This window comes from Manis pentadactyla, chromosome Y, assembly GCF_030020395.1.
Source record: "Manis pentadactyla isolate mManPen7 chromosome Y, mManPen7.hap1, whole genome shotgun sequence".
NCBI classification, from domain to species: domain Eukaryota; kingdom Metazoa; phylum Chordata; class Mammalia; order Pholidota; family Manidae; genus Manis; species Manis pentadactyla.
The window spans coordinates 26,747,157-26,765,334 of NC_080039.1; the positions used below are offsets into that span (position 1 = coordinate 26,747,157).

The following is an 18,178-nucleotide window of genomic DNA, read 5'->3' on the forward strand; positions in this document are numbered from 1 at the left end:
AGAAATAAATCAATATATTAAAAACAAAATAAAATTTAAACCTGGGCATGTAGAGTAAAAAAATCAAGTCCCCGTTCATGCTCTTAAATCTCATGCTTTAAACTAGTTTGGGTGGGTATCCCTCTGTATCGTTCTCTTTGCATTTATTTTCTAAATGTAGATTGGCTCAACTTAACATTCTGTTACTTGTTCTTTTCAAATATCTATCCTCATCAACAATACGGATCTACATCATTTTTTCACTACTTTATTGCCATTACATCCCACCTGCCTACCCCCAACGGACAGACCACCCACAAGTTTATATGAAAAAATTATTTTATGTTGGGATACCACCAAGAACATGAAAGCCATCATGCCTAGTTTTGCCTCTTCTGTCAAAACTGAACTCATTGCTACTTGAATAGAGAAATTGTACAGTCATCTTTCTTCTTTCCTGCTTGTTCATCAGTTTTGGAACTGGCAACGTTTTTATTATGTTTTACTAGTTTATTATGTTTAGTTTTATTGTAACTACTCCCTAACAACTACTCTCAGTTATTAACCTTTCTTAGTTTGAGTTCCCAGTTCTAGTCCAAAATACAGAGGCTTCTCTGCGCAAATCTGCTTACGGTTCCTTGTGGATTAAAAAACTCCTCTTAAATGTAAATACCCCTTGGGGTGGGTAAAACTTAAAAAGTTAAACTTTTCTGTGAGTAACTTTAGCTTGACACTTGCCCTCAGTTCTCTGAATTTGATTATACTGATGGAATTAAAGTTGTGATTTCAAACAAAGGCTAGGGAAGAGTAAAAAATCTAGAATCAGAGAATTTGATTATTGGGAGAAGTTTGCCCAGGGTAGTGTAAGAAGGTAGAAAAAAAGTAAAAAATAAAAATAATAAAATAATGAAAGAGTAAAAAATTTAAAAAGATAATTTTCTGTCAAGGAGATTTGGTCGCAACATCTTCCCATAGAATCACCTTTGGTACTTCAGGTTGCTGATAACCAGAGATATCTTCAAATTAGGCTAAATCACTAAGGATTACATCTCTTACACAAGACACAGGGTTTTGAACAAAAATTCAAAAAGGTTTTGGAGCAGTTTATAAACATATTTCCTCACATGGAACTAGGGAGCATTTTTACTGAAATAATTTGGTTAGGGAACATGGCCTTTGAATTGGTGTTTGGAAAAACTAGAAGACAAAGGAATCAACTAAGAAATTAACTAATTCTTTAGCCATCTCAGTGCCTTAATTCATTAAGGAAGTCTCTTTAGTAGTACTGATAGCTTGGTATATTGCTATTTGGTACAGTGGAAAACATATTTAATAAAATTGAAGTCCCTTCCCAATCCCCCATACTCTTGGTTTGGGGTATTTGAGTATTTGAACCTAATTTTTCCAGTCATTTTTAGAAGTTAAGCTAAGTCTTTTAACTTCTGGTAGGCATTCTGTTTTATTTACCCAATTTGTAGAAGTTCCCATGTTCTGCAAATCTGTACATCAATACTTGTTTCTTGTATTTACAAGAATGTGATCGAGGCTTACAGTGAAGTCTGAGCAGGGGTTTTAATTTTAACCTCGGCATTTAAAAGTCACTGTCAAGAAAATTTCTGAGGTATAGCTTGCATTTATCTATATGTAAATTTTAAAAATCACTTTTCTTCAGCTTTATTGAGATACATTTGGCACATTATGCTGGATTAAGTAAGAGACAAACACTGTATGATATAACTCATATGTATAATTTAGAAATCACTGTTTTTAAAAAAGTTTCTGATTAGCAACTTAATGAGCTACTTTAACCACTAGGTGGTGGTACAGATGTCAGGCTTAAGACTTCTTAGCTTCTGCATTTATATAAAGCTCTTTGTTCTAAATCTTTTAAATTAGGACTGAAGAGTTAGGTGCCTGCTGCGATGCTGAAAATATACCAGAGCAGTACAGTGAAGGAACAGATGAAGCAAAGGTTTGAGATTTTCTAGGGCAAAGAAATTTCATATTCTTGGCATATGGCATCATAACTTAAACTAGTCAAGGTCAAATAAGTCCATTCTAGTTAAAGGGGGTGGTGGAGGAGTTGATGTTTTCCTTTGTGGAAGTCTTAATCTGAAAATGTAAAATACATGCTTAATGTTCTCTCTATTTCTATTCTTCAGGAATTGTACATTTTTTTTCAAAGTAAACCAAACCCTTGATAAATTTCAGCTCTTTTCAAGTTATATTACAAACCCAATAGATAGTTTGTAATCAGTCTTCTGATGCTAAGGTTTCTTTTTGTCATTAAAAAGTATAATAACCCTGTTCTGCAAAGAAAATAGTTGATAATCATGGTTGAAGAAACAGGAGAAATGTTACCATCTGTATAGGCATAAAATCAAGCAAACCTTCCATCTGAAGCTAGCTATGTAGGACATTATTACAGTAATCACTGTGTATGCTTCAAGTGCTGATAATTTGGGGAAAGAATTGAACATAGTGAAATTCTCGGAAGTAGAAGAGTAGAAGAAGGTAATTCCTTTGGAAATTGTAACAAATTTTGATGAAAGCAAACTTTTCAGATTTTTTCCCAGTGATTTTAGGGTATAGAAACACTTGCACCTCTGTGTGCATATCAAGATAAGACTCGTTGAATATTTGTGACTGAATCTTTAATGGTGGTCTGTATTGCATTGATTTATATATGTCATGTCTTGAGTTGTTGGCTGCTTTAGACAAAATTTCCCTTCTGCCATCTTTTTAAATCATTTGCATAATTGCTTCTTTAGTCTCCTCACCTTTCAGATGCAATAAATAAAATTTATTGTGGCATACATTTATTCTTTTAATAAAGAAGGAAAGGAAGCCATATGTACATAATTTTTTAAAAAAAGAAAAGGAAGAAAAAGAACCTAATTCTTCCTTCTTCATAGAAGGAAGACTTAAGCTAAGGATGGAGAGCTTATAGTATGATTATTTTTACTTTAGTCTCCAGGAAACCAGTCAAAGATGCCCTTCCCCTACAAGGTGCTCAAAGCCCTGAATCTGGAAATCTATCATAATGTAGAATTTGATGTTTGGTTGGACAGCAGAAAAGGTAATGACATGTCAACAGAATACTTTTGAATCCTGACAGATCCAGGAAAATAATTTTGCAGATTGTTTCTAACAAGAGATGTTATTAGATGTCAATGTACTGTTATGTTAAAAAATACCAGCCTGGCACTTTTTAGCTTAATACATGGTTTAAATCTAAAGGAGGAAACAAATAGACTTAGAAGTGAGGATGGATCTTAGAATCTGATGTTTATTTGGGACATCAACTTTGCAAAGACTGTGTGGTGATAGTGTGTAGATAGCTAGGGCTACCAGACACTTAAAACTGGATATAAGCTTATTTAAATTGTTAAGACTTCCCTCATTGATAATACATCAGTTATCTGCAAACCATGGCATGTGGACCAAATCTAACCTGCCACCTGTTTTTATGTGTTCCATGAGATAAGAATGGTCTCTATAATTTTAAGTGGCAGAAAAACTTGAAAGAACAGTGTATTGTGACACATGAAAATTAAATGAAATTTAGATTTCAGTATCCAAATTTCAGTGACAGAGTTGAGTAGCTTGAACAGTCTTTGTGGCCCACAAAGGTTAAAACATTTACTATGTGGCTCTTTACAGAGAAAGGTTACCAACCCTTAAAAAAAGGTCATTGTTTTCTCCTTTTTAGGTAACTAAGTTGATCAAAGTAAGCCTTAATTTCTACCTTCAAGGTAGCCCTTAATGTTTAATATTCAACAACTTGAACTTTGCTGAACCTAGCTATAGTTAACAATCTAGAATGAGGTTATGACCTCATGGAACACAAAATGTTGTTAACAATAAGAGACCACTTGAGGAAGCTGTGTAGTGATACTTTTTTTACCTTTTTTTTTAAATTGAGGTGTGTTACTTTTAAATGGTACCTTATTGGTGTTTGACCAATTCTAAGATTACAACCTCCAGTTTCCACCTATTTGTGTTTTGTAGAACAAAAATATTCTGGCAGGTCTCCTTAAATTGATTTAGAGAAAAATACATGAAGAGGAATACAATGACTCATTAAAACTTTTTAAAAGAAACTTAGCTTATAGTGGTAGCATTATCAAAGACCATGATAAAATTTACAAAATCAAATGATGTAGAGCACTTGAGCTTGAATCTTCATTTTCTGTTACTAGAACTTCAAAAACCGAATTACATGGAGTATGCTGGGAGACTGTACTATTTGGGAGACAAGTGTCAGGTTAGTTCTTTATTTAAAGAATTAGTAATAAGTTTTTTTTTTTTTAAATAATTATTTTTTATTGAAGGGTAGTTGACGCACAGTATTACATTACATTAGTTTCAAGTGTACAACACAGTGATAAAACATTTATATACCTAATTCTAGGTTCCAGCAATCAGCCTACCAAGCTGTTACAATATCTTGACTATATTCCTTATGCTATACATTTCATCCCGGTTACTTATTTATTTTACCATTGGAAGTCTGTCCTTTTATTTATTTATTTATTTTTTTTGTGAGGGCATCTCTCATATTTATTGATCAAATGGTTGTTAACGACAATAAAATTCTGTATAGGGGAGTCAATGCTCAATGCACAATCATTAATCCACCCCAAGCCTAATTTTCGTCAGTCTCCAATCTTCTGAGGCATAACAAACAAGTTCTTACATGTAGAACAAATTCTTACATAGTGAATAAGTTACATAGTGAACAGTACAAGGGGAGTCATCACAGAAACTTTCGGTTTTGCTCATGCATTATGAACTCTAAACAGTCAGTTCAAATATGAATACACATTTGGTTTTTATACTTGATTTATATGTGGATACCACATTTCTCTCTTTATTATTATTATTTTTAATAAAATGCTGAAGTGGTAGGTAGATACAAGATAAAGGTAGAAAACATAGTTTAGTGTTGTAAGAGAGCACGTGTAGATGATCAGGTGTGTGCCTGTAGACTATGTGTTAATCCAAGCTAGACCAGGGCAATAAAACATCCACGTATGCAGAAGATTTCTCTCAGAACGGGGGGGTGAGGTTCTAAGCCTCACCTCTGTTGATCCCCAATTTCTCACCTGATGGCCCCCCTGCGACTGTGCCTGTCTTAGGTTGTTCCTCCCTTGAGGAATCTTACCCGTCTCTGGCTAACCAGTCATCTTCCGGGGCCATACAGGGAAATGTGAAGTTGGTAAGTGAGAGAGAAGCCTTATTGTTTGAAATGGTTAGCTTTTTACTTCTTTGCATATTTATGCCCTGTGGCTTCTATGCCCAGCATTTGTCTTGAGTATCTTTACCACTTGGAAGAATTATGATACTCGGTAAATTTGATATGAGGCACGAATTCTATTTAAGGGTTGTAATTAGGAAGGAAGAAGAAAAGCTATAGAAGTAGCAGGCGGAAGAAAACATGGGAGGATTGATGATTTCTTTGACATATCTTCTTGTAGAGTAACTTCAGCATGTATAGGTTTTAAGCTACTACTTAAATTGTGCACACACATTAACATAATAGGAGTATAGTTACATAACCAAAGCATATCTGTAATTACCAGCCATCTCCAGTGAAACCAAGAAAACCAGTTAGGCACCTTAGGCATTTGTGAAAACTTATCTATGATATGGTGGATATTGTCCAACTGAACTTGAACAGTCTGAGAGAAATCAGACAAATTAAAACAACACTTTCCTGGCGACTCTTCTCATCCCATATGTTCTTTTAACAGTAAATAGTCTATAGTTGTAAGACTTTGGAGCGCTACAATTTGCACTTCTCCAAATTCTTGGTTGAGTTCCAACAGTATAGATCCAGTCAAATTTGTTGTTTTACCGTATGCACAGGCCAGCTTAGATATCTCCTTCCTCATTCCCATGGCAAGTCCAGGAACTGGTGGGATGAGTGCATCTACAGCTGTAGCAGTGCGTGGATCTTTGTTGGGGTTTTTTGATGATCATCTTCTGCCGTGAGTCTTCCAGAGGGTGCAGATGTTGGAAGTTCTTTTTCATATCGTATCTTAGTTCATTTTCGGAGTAGCCCAATTAGGCTTTGATCCTCTGTATAAACACAAACAGACCCTTTGCCTACACTTTTATATGCCCTTTATACCCTTGTGTAGAACTCGTTGGAGGTTACCACACAGGAACTGCCCTTTTTTTTTTTTTTTTTGCTTTGTTTTTGGTATCACTAATCTACACTTACATGACGAATATTATGTTTACTAGGCTCTCCCCTATACCAGGTCTCCCCTATAAACCCCTTTACAGTCACTGTCCATCAGCATAGCAAAATGTTGTAGAATCACTACTTGCCTTCTCTGTGTTGTACAGCCCACCCTTTTCTCCTACCCCCCCATGCATGCTAATCTTAATACCCCCCTACTTCTCCCCCCCTTATCCCTCCCTACCCACCCATCCTCCCCAGTCCCTTTCCCTTTGGTACCTGTTAGTCCATTCTTGAGTTCTGTGATTCTGCTGCTGTTTTGTTCCTTCAGTTTTTCCTTTGTTCCTTTACTCCACAGATAAGTGAAATCATTTGGTATTTCTCTTTCTCCGCTTGGCTTGTTTCACTGAGCATAATACCCTCCAGCTCCATCCATGTTGCTGCAAATGATTGGATTTGCCCTTTTCTTATGGCTGAGTAGTATTCCATTGTGTATATGTACCACTTCTTCTTTATCCATTCATCTATTGATGGACATTTAGGTTGCTTCCAGTTCTTGGCTATTGTAAATAGTGCTGCAATAAACATAGGGGTGCATCTGTCTTTCTCAAACTTGATTGCTGCGTTCTTAGGGTAAATTCCTAGGAGTGGAAATCCTGGGTCAAACGGTAAGTCTGTTTTGAGCATTTTGATGTACCTCCATACTGCTTTCCACAATGGTTGAACTAACTTACATTCCCACCAGCAGTGTAGGAGGGTTCCCCTTTCTCCACAGCCTCGCCAACATTTGTTGTTGTTTGTCTTTTGGATGGCAGCCATCCTTACTGGTGTGAGGTAATACCTCATTGTAGTTTTAATTTGCATTTCTCTGATAATTAGTGATGTGGAGCATCTTTTCATGTGTCTGTTGGCCATCTGTATTTCTTTTTTGGAGAACTGTCTGTTCAGTTCCTCTGCCCATTTTTTAATTGGGTTATTTGTTTTTTTTTTGTTGAGGTGTGTGAGCTCCTTATATATTCTGGACGTCAAGCCTTTATCGGATGTGTCATTTTCAAATATATTCTCCCATACTGTAGGGATCCTTCTTGTTCTATTGATGGTGTCTTTTGCTGTACAGAAGCTTTTCAGCTTAATATAGTCCCACTTACTCATTTTTGGTGTTGTTTTCCTTGCCCGGGGAGATATGTTCAAGAAGAGGTCACTCATGTTTATGTCTAAGAGGTTTTCGCCTATGTTTTCTTCCAAGAGTTTAATGGTTTCATAGCTTACATTCAGGTCTTTGATCCATTTTGAGTTTACTTTTGTATATGGGGTTAGACAATGGTCCAGTTTCTTTCTCCTACATGTAGCTGTCCAGTTTTGCCAGCACCACCTGCTGAAGAGACTGTCATTTCGCCATTGTATGTCCATGGCTCCTTTATCAAATATTAATTGACCATATATGTTTGAGTTAATGTCTGGATTCTCTAGTCTGTTCCATTGGTCTGTGGCTCTGCTCTTGTGCCTGTACCAAATTGTCTTGATTCCTATGGCTTTTTAGTAGAGCTTGAAGTTGGGGAGTGAGATCCCCCCTACTTTATTCTTCTTTCTCAGGATTGCTTTGGCTATTCGGGGTCTTTGGTGTTTCCATATGAATTTTTGAATTATTTGTTCCAGTTCATTGAAGAATGTTGCTGGTAGTTTCATAGGGATTGCATCAAGTCTGTATATTGCTTTGGGCAGGATGGCCATTTTAACGATATTAATTCTTCCTAGCCACGAGCATGGGATGCGTTTCCATCTGTTAGTGTCCACTTTAATTTCTCTTAAGAGTGACTTGTAGTTTTCAGAGTAAAAGTCTTTCACTTCTTTGGTTAGGTTTATTCCTAGGTATTTTATTTTTTTGGATGCAAATGTGAATGGAGTTGTTTTCCTGATTACTCTTTCTGTTGGTTCATTGTTAGTATATAGGAAAGCCACAAATTTCTGTGTGTTGATTTTGTATCCTGCAACTTTGCTGTATTCCGATATCAGTTCTAGTAGTTTTTGATGTGGAGTCTTTAGGGTTTTTTATGTACAATATCATGTCATCTGCAAATAGTGACAGTTTAACTTCTTCTTTACCAATCTGGATTCCTTGTATTTCTTTATTTTGTCTGATTGCCGTGGCTAGGACCTCCAGTACTATGTTAAATAACAGTGGAGAGAGTGGGCATCCCTGTCTAGTTCCCTATCTCAGAGGAAATGCTTTCAGCTTCTCGCTGTTCAATATAATGTTGGCTGTGGGTTTATCATAGATGGCCTTTATTATGTTGAGGTACTTGCCCTCTATTCCCATTTTGCTGAGAGTTTTTAACATGAATGGATGTTGAACTTTGTCAAATGCTTTCTCAGCATCTATGGAGATGATCATGTGGCTTTTGTCTTTCTTTATGTTGATGTGGTGAATGATGTTGATGGACTTTCGAATGTTGTGCCATCCTTGAATCCCTGGGATGAATCCCACTTGGTCATGGTGTATGATCCTTTTGATGTATTTTTGATATTTGATTTGCTAATATTTTGTTGAGTATTTTTGCATCTTCGTTCATCAGGGATATTGGTCTGTAGTTTTCTTTTTGGTGGGGTTTTTGCCTGGTTTTGGTATTAGGGTGATGTTAGCTTCATAGAATGAGTTTGGGAGTATCCCCTCCTCCTCTATTTTTTGGAAAACTTTAAGGAGAATGGGTATTATGTCTTCCCTGTATGTCTGATAAAATTCCGAGGTAAATCCATCTGGCCCGGGGGTTTTGTTCTTTGGTAGTTTTTTGATTTCCGCTTCAATTTCGTTGCTGGTAATTGGTCTGTTTAGATTTTCTGTTTCTTCGTGGGTCAATCTTGGAAGGTTGTATTTTTCTAGGAAGTTGTCCATTTCTCCTAGGTTTCCCAGCTTGTTAGCATATAGGTTTTCATAGTATTCTCTAATAATTCTTTGCATTTCCGTGGGGTCCGTCGTGATTTTTCCTTTCTCGTTTCTGATACTGTTGATTTGTGTTGACTCTCTTTTCTTCTTAATAAGTCGGGCTAGAAGCTTATCTATTTTGTTTATATTCTCGAAGAACCAGCTGTTGGTTTCATTGATTTTTGCTATTGTTTTATTCTTCTCAATTTTATTTATTTCTTCTCTGATCTTTATTATGTCCCTCCTTCTGCTGACCTTAGGTCTCATCTGTTCTTCTTTTTCCAATTTCGATTTTTGTGACATTAGACCATTCATTTGGGATTGCTCTTCCTTTTTAAAATATGCTTGGATTGCTATATACTTTACTCTTAAGACTGCTTTTGCTGTGTCCCACAGAAGTTGGGGCTTAGTGTTATTGTTGTCATTTGTTTCCATATATTGCTAGATCTCCATTTTGATTTGGTCATTGATCCATTGATTATTTAGGAGCGTGTTGTTAAGCCTCCATGTGTTTGTGAGCCTCTTTGCTTTCTTTGTACAGTTTATTTCTAGTTTTATGCCTTTGTGGTCTGAAAAGTTGTTTGGTAGGATTTCAATCTTTTGGAATTTTCTGAGGCTCTTTTTGTTGCCTAGTATGTGGTCTATTCTGGAGAATGTTCCATGTGCACTTGAGAAGAATGTATATCCCACTGCTTTTGGATGTAGAGTTTTTTAGATGTCTGTTAGGTCCATCTGCTCTACTGTGTTGTTCAGTGCTTCCGTGTCCTTATTTATTTTCTGCCCAGTGGATCTATCCTTTGGGATGAGTGGTGTGTTGAAGTCTCCTAGAATGAATGCATTGCAGTCTATATCCCCCTTTAGTTCTGTTAGTATTTGTTTCACATATGCTGGTGCTCCTGTGTTGGGTGCATATATATTTAGAATGGTTATATCCTCTTGTTTGACTGAGCCCTTTATCATTATGTAATGTCCTTCTTTATCTGTTGTTACTTTCTTTGTTTTGAAGTCTACTTTGTCTGATACTAGTACTGCAACACCTGCTTTTTTCTCCCTATGGTTTGCATGAAATATCATTTTCCATTCCTTGACTTTTATTCTGTGTATGTATTTGGGTTTGAGGTGAGTTTCTTGTAAGCAGCATATAGATGGGTCTTGCTTTTTTATCCATTCTCTTTCTCTGTGTCTTTTGATTGGTGCATTCAACCCATTAACATTTAGGGTGACTATTGAAAGATATGTACTTATTGCCATTGCAGGCTTTAAATTCGTGGTTACCAAAGGTTCAAGGTTAGCCTCTTTAGTATCTTACTGCCTAACTTAGCTCACTTATTGAGCTTTTATATACACTGTCTGGAGATTCTTTTCTTCTCTCCCTTCTTGTTCCTCCTCCTGGATTCTTCATATGTTGGGTGTTTTGTGCTGTGCTCTTTCTAGGAGTGCTCCCATCTAGAGCAGTCCCTGTAAGATGTTCTGTAGAGGTGGTTTGTGGGATGCAAATTCCCTCAGCTTTTGTTTGTCTGGGAATTGTTTAATCCCACCGTCATATTTGAATGATAGTCGTGCTGGATATAGTATCCTTGGTTCAAGGCCCTTCTGTTTCATTGTATTAAATATATCATGCCCTTCTCTTCTGGCCTGTAGGGTTTCTGTTGAGAAATCTGACGTTAGCCGGATGGGTTTCCCTTTATAGGTGATCTTTTTCTCTCTAGCTGCCTTTAACACTCTTTCCTTGTCCTTGATCTTTGCCATTTTAATTATTATGTGTCTTGGTGTTGCCCTTCTTGGATCCTTTCTGTTGGGGGTTCTGTGTATTTCCGTGGTCTGTTCGATTACTTCCTCCCCCAGTGTGGGGAAGTTTTCAGCAATTATTTCTTCTAAGATACTTTCCATCTCTTTTCCTCTCTCTTCTTCTTCTGGGACCCCTATAATACGGATATTGTTCCAATGGATTGGTCACACAGTTCTCTTAATATTGTTTCATTCCTGGAGATCCTTTTGTCTCTCTCTATGTCAGCTTCTATGCGTTCTTGTTCTCTGATTTCAATTCCATCAATGGCCTCTTGCATTCTATCCATTCTGCTTATAAACCCTTCCAGAGTTTGTTTCATTTCTGCGATCTCCTTTCTGGCATCTGTGATCTCCCTCCGGACTTCATCCCATTTCTCTTGCGTATTTCTCTGCATCTCTGTCAGCATGTTTATGATTCTTATTTTGAATTCTTTGTCAGGAAGACTGGTTAGGTCTGTCTCCTTCTCTGGTGTTGTCTCTGTGATCTTTGTCTGCCTGTAGCTTTGCCTTTTCATGGTGATAGGAATAGTCTGCAGAACTGGGACGAGTGACGGCTGGAAGGACTTCCTTTCTTGTTGGTTTGTGGCCCTCCTCTCCTGGGAGAACAGCGACCTCTAGTGGCTTGTGCTTCGCAGCTGCGCACAGACAGGGTTTCTGCTTCCTGCCCGGCTGCTATGGAGTTAATCTCCGCTGTTGCTGTGGGCGTGGCCTGGCTCGGGCAGCTACTCCAAAATGGTGGAGTCGCGTTGGAGCAGGAGCGGCTGGGAGGCTATTTATCTCCGTAAGGGGCCTCCCTGCTCCCTGCAGCCCAGGGGTTAGGGTGCCCAGAGATCCCGGATTCCCTACCTCTGGATTAAGTGGCCCGCCCTGCCCCTTTAAGACTTCCAAAAAGCACCCGCCAAAACAAAACAACGCCCACCAAAAAAAAAAGAAGAAAATTGTTTAATTAAAAAAAAAAAAATTTTTTTTAATTAAAAAAAAAAAAAAAGGTGGTCGTTCGTTTTTCTTTATTCTCCGGTGCCAGCCTCAGGCCTCTGCTCACCGGTCTTTCTGCGCTTTTTCCCTAGTATTGGGGTCCCTATCCATTTAAGACTTCCAAAAAGCGCTCGCCAAAACAAAACAGCAAAAAAGCAAAAAAAAAATGGTCGCGCGCTTTTCTTATGTCCTCTGTCGCCCGGCCTCCAGTGCCCGCTCACCAGTCCTGCTGCCCTGTTTCCCTAGCATCCAGGGCCCCCTGGGCACGTACTGTGTCTGCACTCTGTCCCAGATGGCGGGGGCTGGGTGTTCGGCAGCCCTGGGCTCCGTCTCCCTCCCGCTCTGCCTGCTCTTCTCCCGCCGGGAGCTGGGGGGAGGGGCGCTCGGCTCCCGCGGGGCCGGGGCTTGTATCTTACCCCCTTCGCGAGGCTCTGGGTTCTCGCAGGTGCGGATGTGGTCTGGATATTGTCCTGTGTCCTCTGGTCTTTATTCTAGGAAGGGTTGTCTTTGTTATATTTTCATAGATATATGTTGTTTTGGGAGATTTCCGCTGCTCTACTCACGCCGCCATCTTCCACCCCTCCTTAGTAATATGTTTTTCCAAATAATTTGTGGCTTTAGTTATTAATATAAAGTTTAGAAAACTAATTTACAAAGTGCTAGAAAAATGTGCCTTCTAATGTTTGTGTTAAATTTTAATTACAAATGTTTGTGATTAGATATAAGGCTCTTTCAGCATGTGCTGCCTCCATTGAACCAGACTGCCAGTGTTGATTATCAACTGGTTTAATAAGTACACGTCTGAACTCCATTTGGGAGAACTGATCTTTTTATTTGGCAGAAGCCAGATAATGTCTGTCAACCTGAGACTAGATATATTCTTACTGTCTCTTCCCATTTCAGGTTCACTTGGATTCAGGTGGAAGATACTATAATGCTTACATTCAGGAAGTTGGAAATGAGAACAATTCAGTAACAGTCTTCATTGAAGAATTGGCAGAAAAGTGAGAATATAAAAAGTTGTTGAATTACCAAAATCTTTGGCTCTTGATGTTTTTTGTTGAGAATTACCAGCATGCTAGTAAAAGAACCAGAGTTATATCTGGTAGAAGCTTAAGATAACTTACTTCAAATTGTAAAAGCATATGCTGAAGTATGATGTTTCAGTATACATCCTTGTATAAAAGTTTCCAAATCCTAGGCATTAGCAAACTTATTAGGAATATTAATACAAAAGAATTCTGGTATAAAACTGTTCAGATGTATTAGAAAGCTGCTTTGCTAACTGAGCCTCTGCCAGTTGAGAACATTAAACTAGGTTATGCTGTCCTAACAACCAAAGAAATCTCAGGGTTAAACCAATAATGCTCATTTCTTGTTTAGCTAATGTTTACAGTCTGTCAGAAAAGAGGACCCAGTCCAGCAAAGTCTCTATCTAGGCATATGTTTCCATGATCACACTTAGGGAATGAGACCATGACAAATCATGTGCAGGTTCTTCAGGTATCTGCTCACATTTTATAGGCCAAAGTGGGCTACACAGATGAGCCTGAAGTCAATGGGGGAGGGAAAATATAATCCTCTTCCAAGGAGAGGAAACAAGTATTTGTAAACTTGTCTATCACAATCTCTCCTCTGTAACAGGATATGTGCTATAAATAGCTATGAAATTGTATAAACTATTGTTAGATTTTCTAGTCTGAATAGAAAACCTTAACGGATAGCTAGTGTCAATGGTTTAAGTAGAATACACTTGAAAATGAAGCAGGAGGGGTTGGGGTATGTGTAACTACTGAGAATCGAGTCTTGTTGCAATGGCTTCATGGTGACATCTTTAAAATTTTAAGGCATGTTGTTCCTTAAACAGACTAGAAAATCTAACAATAGTTTATACAATTTCATAGCTATTTATAGCACGTATCCTAACTTAAACCAGTTACCCAAGTGTCACCTGTTCCTGTCTGGAATCCTGTGCTTGTTCAGAAAGGAAGAGGTTACCAGAAAATTTCGGGGATCTATGGCCCAGAAATGGGTTTGTATGCTGAAGGTTTTATTATTTTCCCCTTCTTGTACTTGTCTATATTGCATTTTTTCAAGGTGTAACGTAAGTCTTCTTCTAAGATAGAGTTTCTCAACTTTACCACTGCTGACATTTTGGGACAGATAATACTTTGTTTTGGGATGTGGTCCTATACATTGTAGGGCATTTACCTGTATCTCTGGCCTCTGTCCATTGAATACTGGTAGCATCCTCTCCCCCAGTTGTGCCAATGAAAAATGCTTCCAGACATTGCCAAATGTGCCCCAAGTAGCAAATTTATCCCTGGTTGAAAATCAGGTTCCTAGGGGATTTTGTATGAAGTTAAGCTGAAATAGATTTTAGAGACAAGATTTGTCAAAAGAATGAGGAAAAACATCTCACAGAAGCAGCCAGGGATATTAATAGGCATAATTTCTTGGGTAATAGTAATATAAGCAATGAGAATGACTTTTTTGAGGACCAAAGTTGCCTACACAAAAGATAGAGTTGAGATGTCTATAGATAGAGATGACCTGCTGGTTTTGCTCTTCCAAATACAAAATTTCCCTCCCTGTATTTATTTGGTTTGTTAAAAAAAATCCGAGAGTTTGAGGCATTTGTGAGAGTTGGGAGGAGACACTACATCTTTTGGTTTGGTTATGAAGTTTATTTGCTGCCGCTTAGTTTGTCTGTAAGCTACGTCAGATGTGAACATGAAGCAACGGAAGAAGATGTTCAAGAAAGTTAGAGGAAAGGAGATTCATATGACTATGGCTTACAGCAAGGGAGACACTTCGTTCCCGCCAAGACTTCAGCAGAGTACACGTTACGGGCATAACCAGTCACAGGAAGCTGGCAGTACTACGTCTAGTGAATATTCTCATCCTCAACATTCATCTCAGAGACCCAGTTGGATATATGGGATGCCCAGGTAAGGCTTTACTGACTTTAACGATAATGTACATCTCTATTTACATACTGTAAATCATTCCTGGACAGAATTACTGTAGAATTTAGAAATATCTTAATAGTTTAGATTTCTCTTATATCTGCCTAAAGGGAGCATAGAGGATAGAAGTTATGTATACTTAAATTCTCGTCTAATAGATGTATTGGAAGATAAGTATTCTCAGAGTCTAGGGAAATGCGGAGCAGTTGGAAGAGATGCTAGGTGATAGAATGCTATCAAGGTGAGCGCCATAAGTGTGGCATTATATTCTTGAATGATGGATAGACCTAATACCAGTGTTGAGGAGAGCAAGGCTGTATTTGGATGATTTTAGAATGATGTTGTTTATTCTGTTTAACTTGAAGAACTGACTTCTCAAGCACTACTGAATAAAGAATTATATTTTCCCATCCCTCTGTTCTTAGGGATTCATCTTGCTTTATAAATAGGCACAATGTGGAGGGCCCTAAAGTTGGTTTTTACCCTGGCCCAGGTAAAAGGTGCTGCCAGAGCTATGATAACTTCTCCTATAGATCTTGGTAAGTGAATATTCAGTGTTGAAAGAGAAAATGGGTAAGTTTGGCTTCATTGCTAAGTAACAAATATGTGATCTAAATTTTTTTAAAGTTTCAACATTGAGATGTTTGAATTGTTACTTAGAAATTAGAAACAAGTTACTACCATGTTCTGTCATTTTTTTCTCCTTCTCGTACTCTGAAATACTTAAGTTCCTTTAGGCGTAGTCAGCACCAAATGCATTGTATGAATAAGAAGAGTGAGAATAGCTTTGCTCCCGAGAATGGACAGATGCCCAGGGGCTTGGAAGAAACCATTACTGTTTGTGAAGTTGAAGAAGAGAGTGAGACTGCTTATCCAACTATACCTGTAAGTAGGTCAAAGCTTCACTCAAAAAGCTGTTTACCTTTCCCTTTTCCTTTTTCTTTAAAATAAAGGCTATGTGTATAAATTTTAGCTTTTTACACAAACAACCAAATAAAGCCCTTCTGAAAAACATGAGTTTTGCATCTTAGAGCTTTTAAAGGTGAAAAACTTTTTTTTAAGCTGTTCTTAGAGATTTGTTGATAGAGGTGGACAAATAATTTGGGCAGTATTTTCTGTTTTCTTGATTATTATTTCTTCATTTTTCTAACGTCAAGTACATTTAAAATATTTATAGCTCTTTTCTTCTGACTACCGAGGGAGAGAACTGCATGTGTATGTTTATGTGTGTGTGTGTGTCTTTGGTACAGAATCATGGAGGACCCTCTACAATGGTGCCTGTTCCTTCGAGACACTATGTTGCAAGGCAAGGACATAGCTCAGGCACACAGACTTTGAATTCAGAGGAGGGCAAAGACCAGAATGACAATGGTGAGCCAGTTACAATTAAATAAATGTTTTTTTTTTGAAGATGATTCTGTGGCATTGTAGATTCAAAGTTTTGTGGGTATATATTCTGGTTTTTGAAAGTTACCAGTTCTTATCTTAGAGCTTGTTAGGTTTTTGAAGATGTTTTGGTATTGCTTAGAAGAAGAAACTTCTATTTCTGTAGGCCGCTAAATTGTTATAACTTATTTTCAGGTCTCTGCATATGTCTTTAGTGAATTTGATTTGGTGGGACTCCAGTATGGAAAACAACTATTCCTTATTAGTAAAACACTATTCATGTTGTCCTCACAATTTGTATAACTACTTTAGGATTTCCACATGACTAGCTATTATTTTACAAGACTTCTATGAGATAACTCTTTAATCCAAAGTAATTAATCTCCTTTGTTGATGAACATTACTATTCACTGAATCCTATTGACCATCCACAGTACTAAATAATTATATTGATAATTTAATAAAATACTTTATCCCTCTGATGGATGTGGTGTCCTTATTTTGTATATAAGGAAACAAATAGAAAGGGTGAGTGACATAGACAAAGATATACTCTTGGTAAGTGACAGAGATTTATATTTTTAATAATTTCTTCATTTAGATATCTGCATACCACACAATTCACCTATTTAAAGCATACCATTCAGTGGTGTTTAGTCAGTGTTGCATACCTATCATCAGCACAATCAATTTTAGAACATTTTAATCATCCCAAAATGAAACCCTGTACTCATTAGCAGCTACTCCCCATTTTCTGCCCATCTGCCTCCACCCAGCCCTAGGAAACCACCAGTCTGAGTTCTGTTTTATGGATTTGCCTATTCTGGCCATTTCATGTAAATGGAATCATGTAATATGTGATTCTTTGTGACTGGCAGAGATAATTTTGAATTTAGGTTTGTCTGGCTCTAAAATGTATACATATATGCCCTTAACAGTTGTTACAGTGCCTCTCACCACAAGTGTGCTCATTTTACTGTAAGGTGGCATGCCAACTGAAGCATTTCTGGAGGAATTTGGTGATTAAAGAGGTGCAAAGCAGTCTGAATGACTTAACAGTCAAGTTGCTTATTTTCTTGTGATGCTCCTCTTTCTGTTACTGATGTAGAAGGAAATAGATATTTCCAGAAATTTAATAAGAAAACATGTAGCACAGGATCAATCTGTGAAGACTTTGTAGGTGCATGTGCTTAAGGATGTGTACTCTCTGCTCTTTTACCCAGCATGGTCCTTTTGTCTTCTCTCTTTAGCCTGGTGGGTTCCTTCAGATGTACTGCTCAGTTGTAGTGGCATAATCACAGTCTTTGTTTCTCACCTTAAATCCTGATGTTTGGAGTGGTTGCATGCATGTGTGTTTGATAAGTGATGTGTTTAAGAATCAAATACAGTTTTGACCTGTGGGGTTTTGCTTGGTGGAAAACTGTCCAGTTGAAGATTGACTTTCTCTGCATTTCAATGGCATAGCAATCTTAAAGCAAAGTACCTGAGTCCACTGAGCCATCCTTTCAGAACAAACCGATTTTAAATGTATTATTTACCTGAAACAGGTGGAAAAAACAGATGAGGCATGACATATCTGTAATGTTTAACCTTTGCAAACTATGGATTATACTCAGATTACTTTGTACACCATTTACTCTTACGTCAAGCACCGTGTCCTTTTACCCCATCCCCACCTATTGATGAGCTAGGTTCTGTTATCCATGTCTTACGGTGAAGAAATTGAGATACAAACTAAATAACCTGCCTAAAGTAATACAGTTCATCAGGATTCAAATATAGACAGTCCTAACTCTAGAGCAATGAACTTAATCACTGGAAAAATTGGAAATAGCTGTTTTTCTTTTTTTAACCTCTGCCTGACCTCTAAGAACTAAGGGAATTTTCAGAGGAGAGATTTGTATTGTTTACAGCCAATTTCTGTAATTCAGAAATTGGCTGTAATATCTCAAATCATTTGTTTCAAGGATG

The 18,178-nt window shown here is 37.6% G+C and overlaps 1 pseudogene; it reads left to right on the forward strand.

Annotated features, from left to right (window-relative positions):
• LOC130682211 (putative bifunctional UDP-N-acetylglucosamine transferase and deubiquitinase ALG13) overlaps nt 1–18,178 on the forward strand; it is a 63,300-nt pseudogene that overhangs the window by 7,943 nt on the left and 37,179 nt on the right.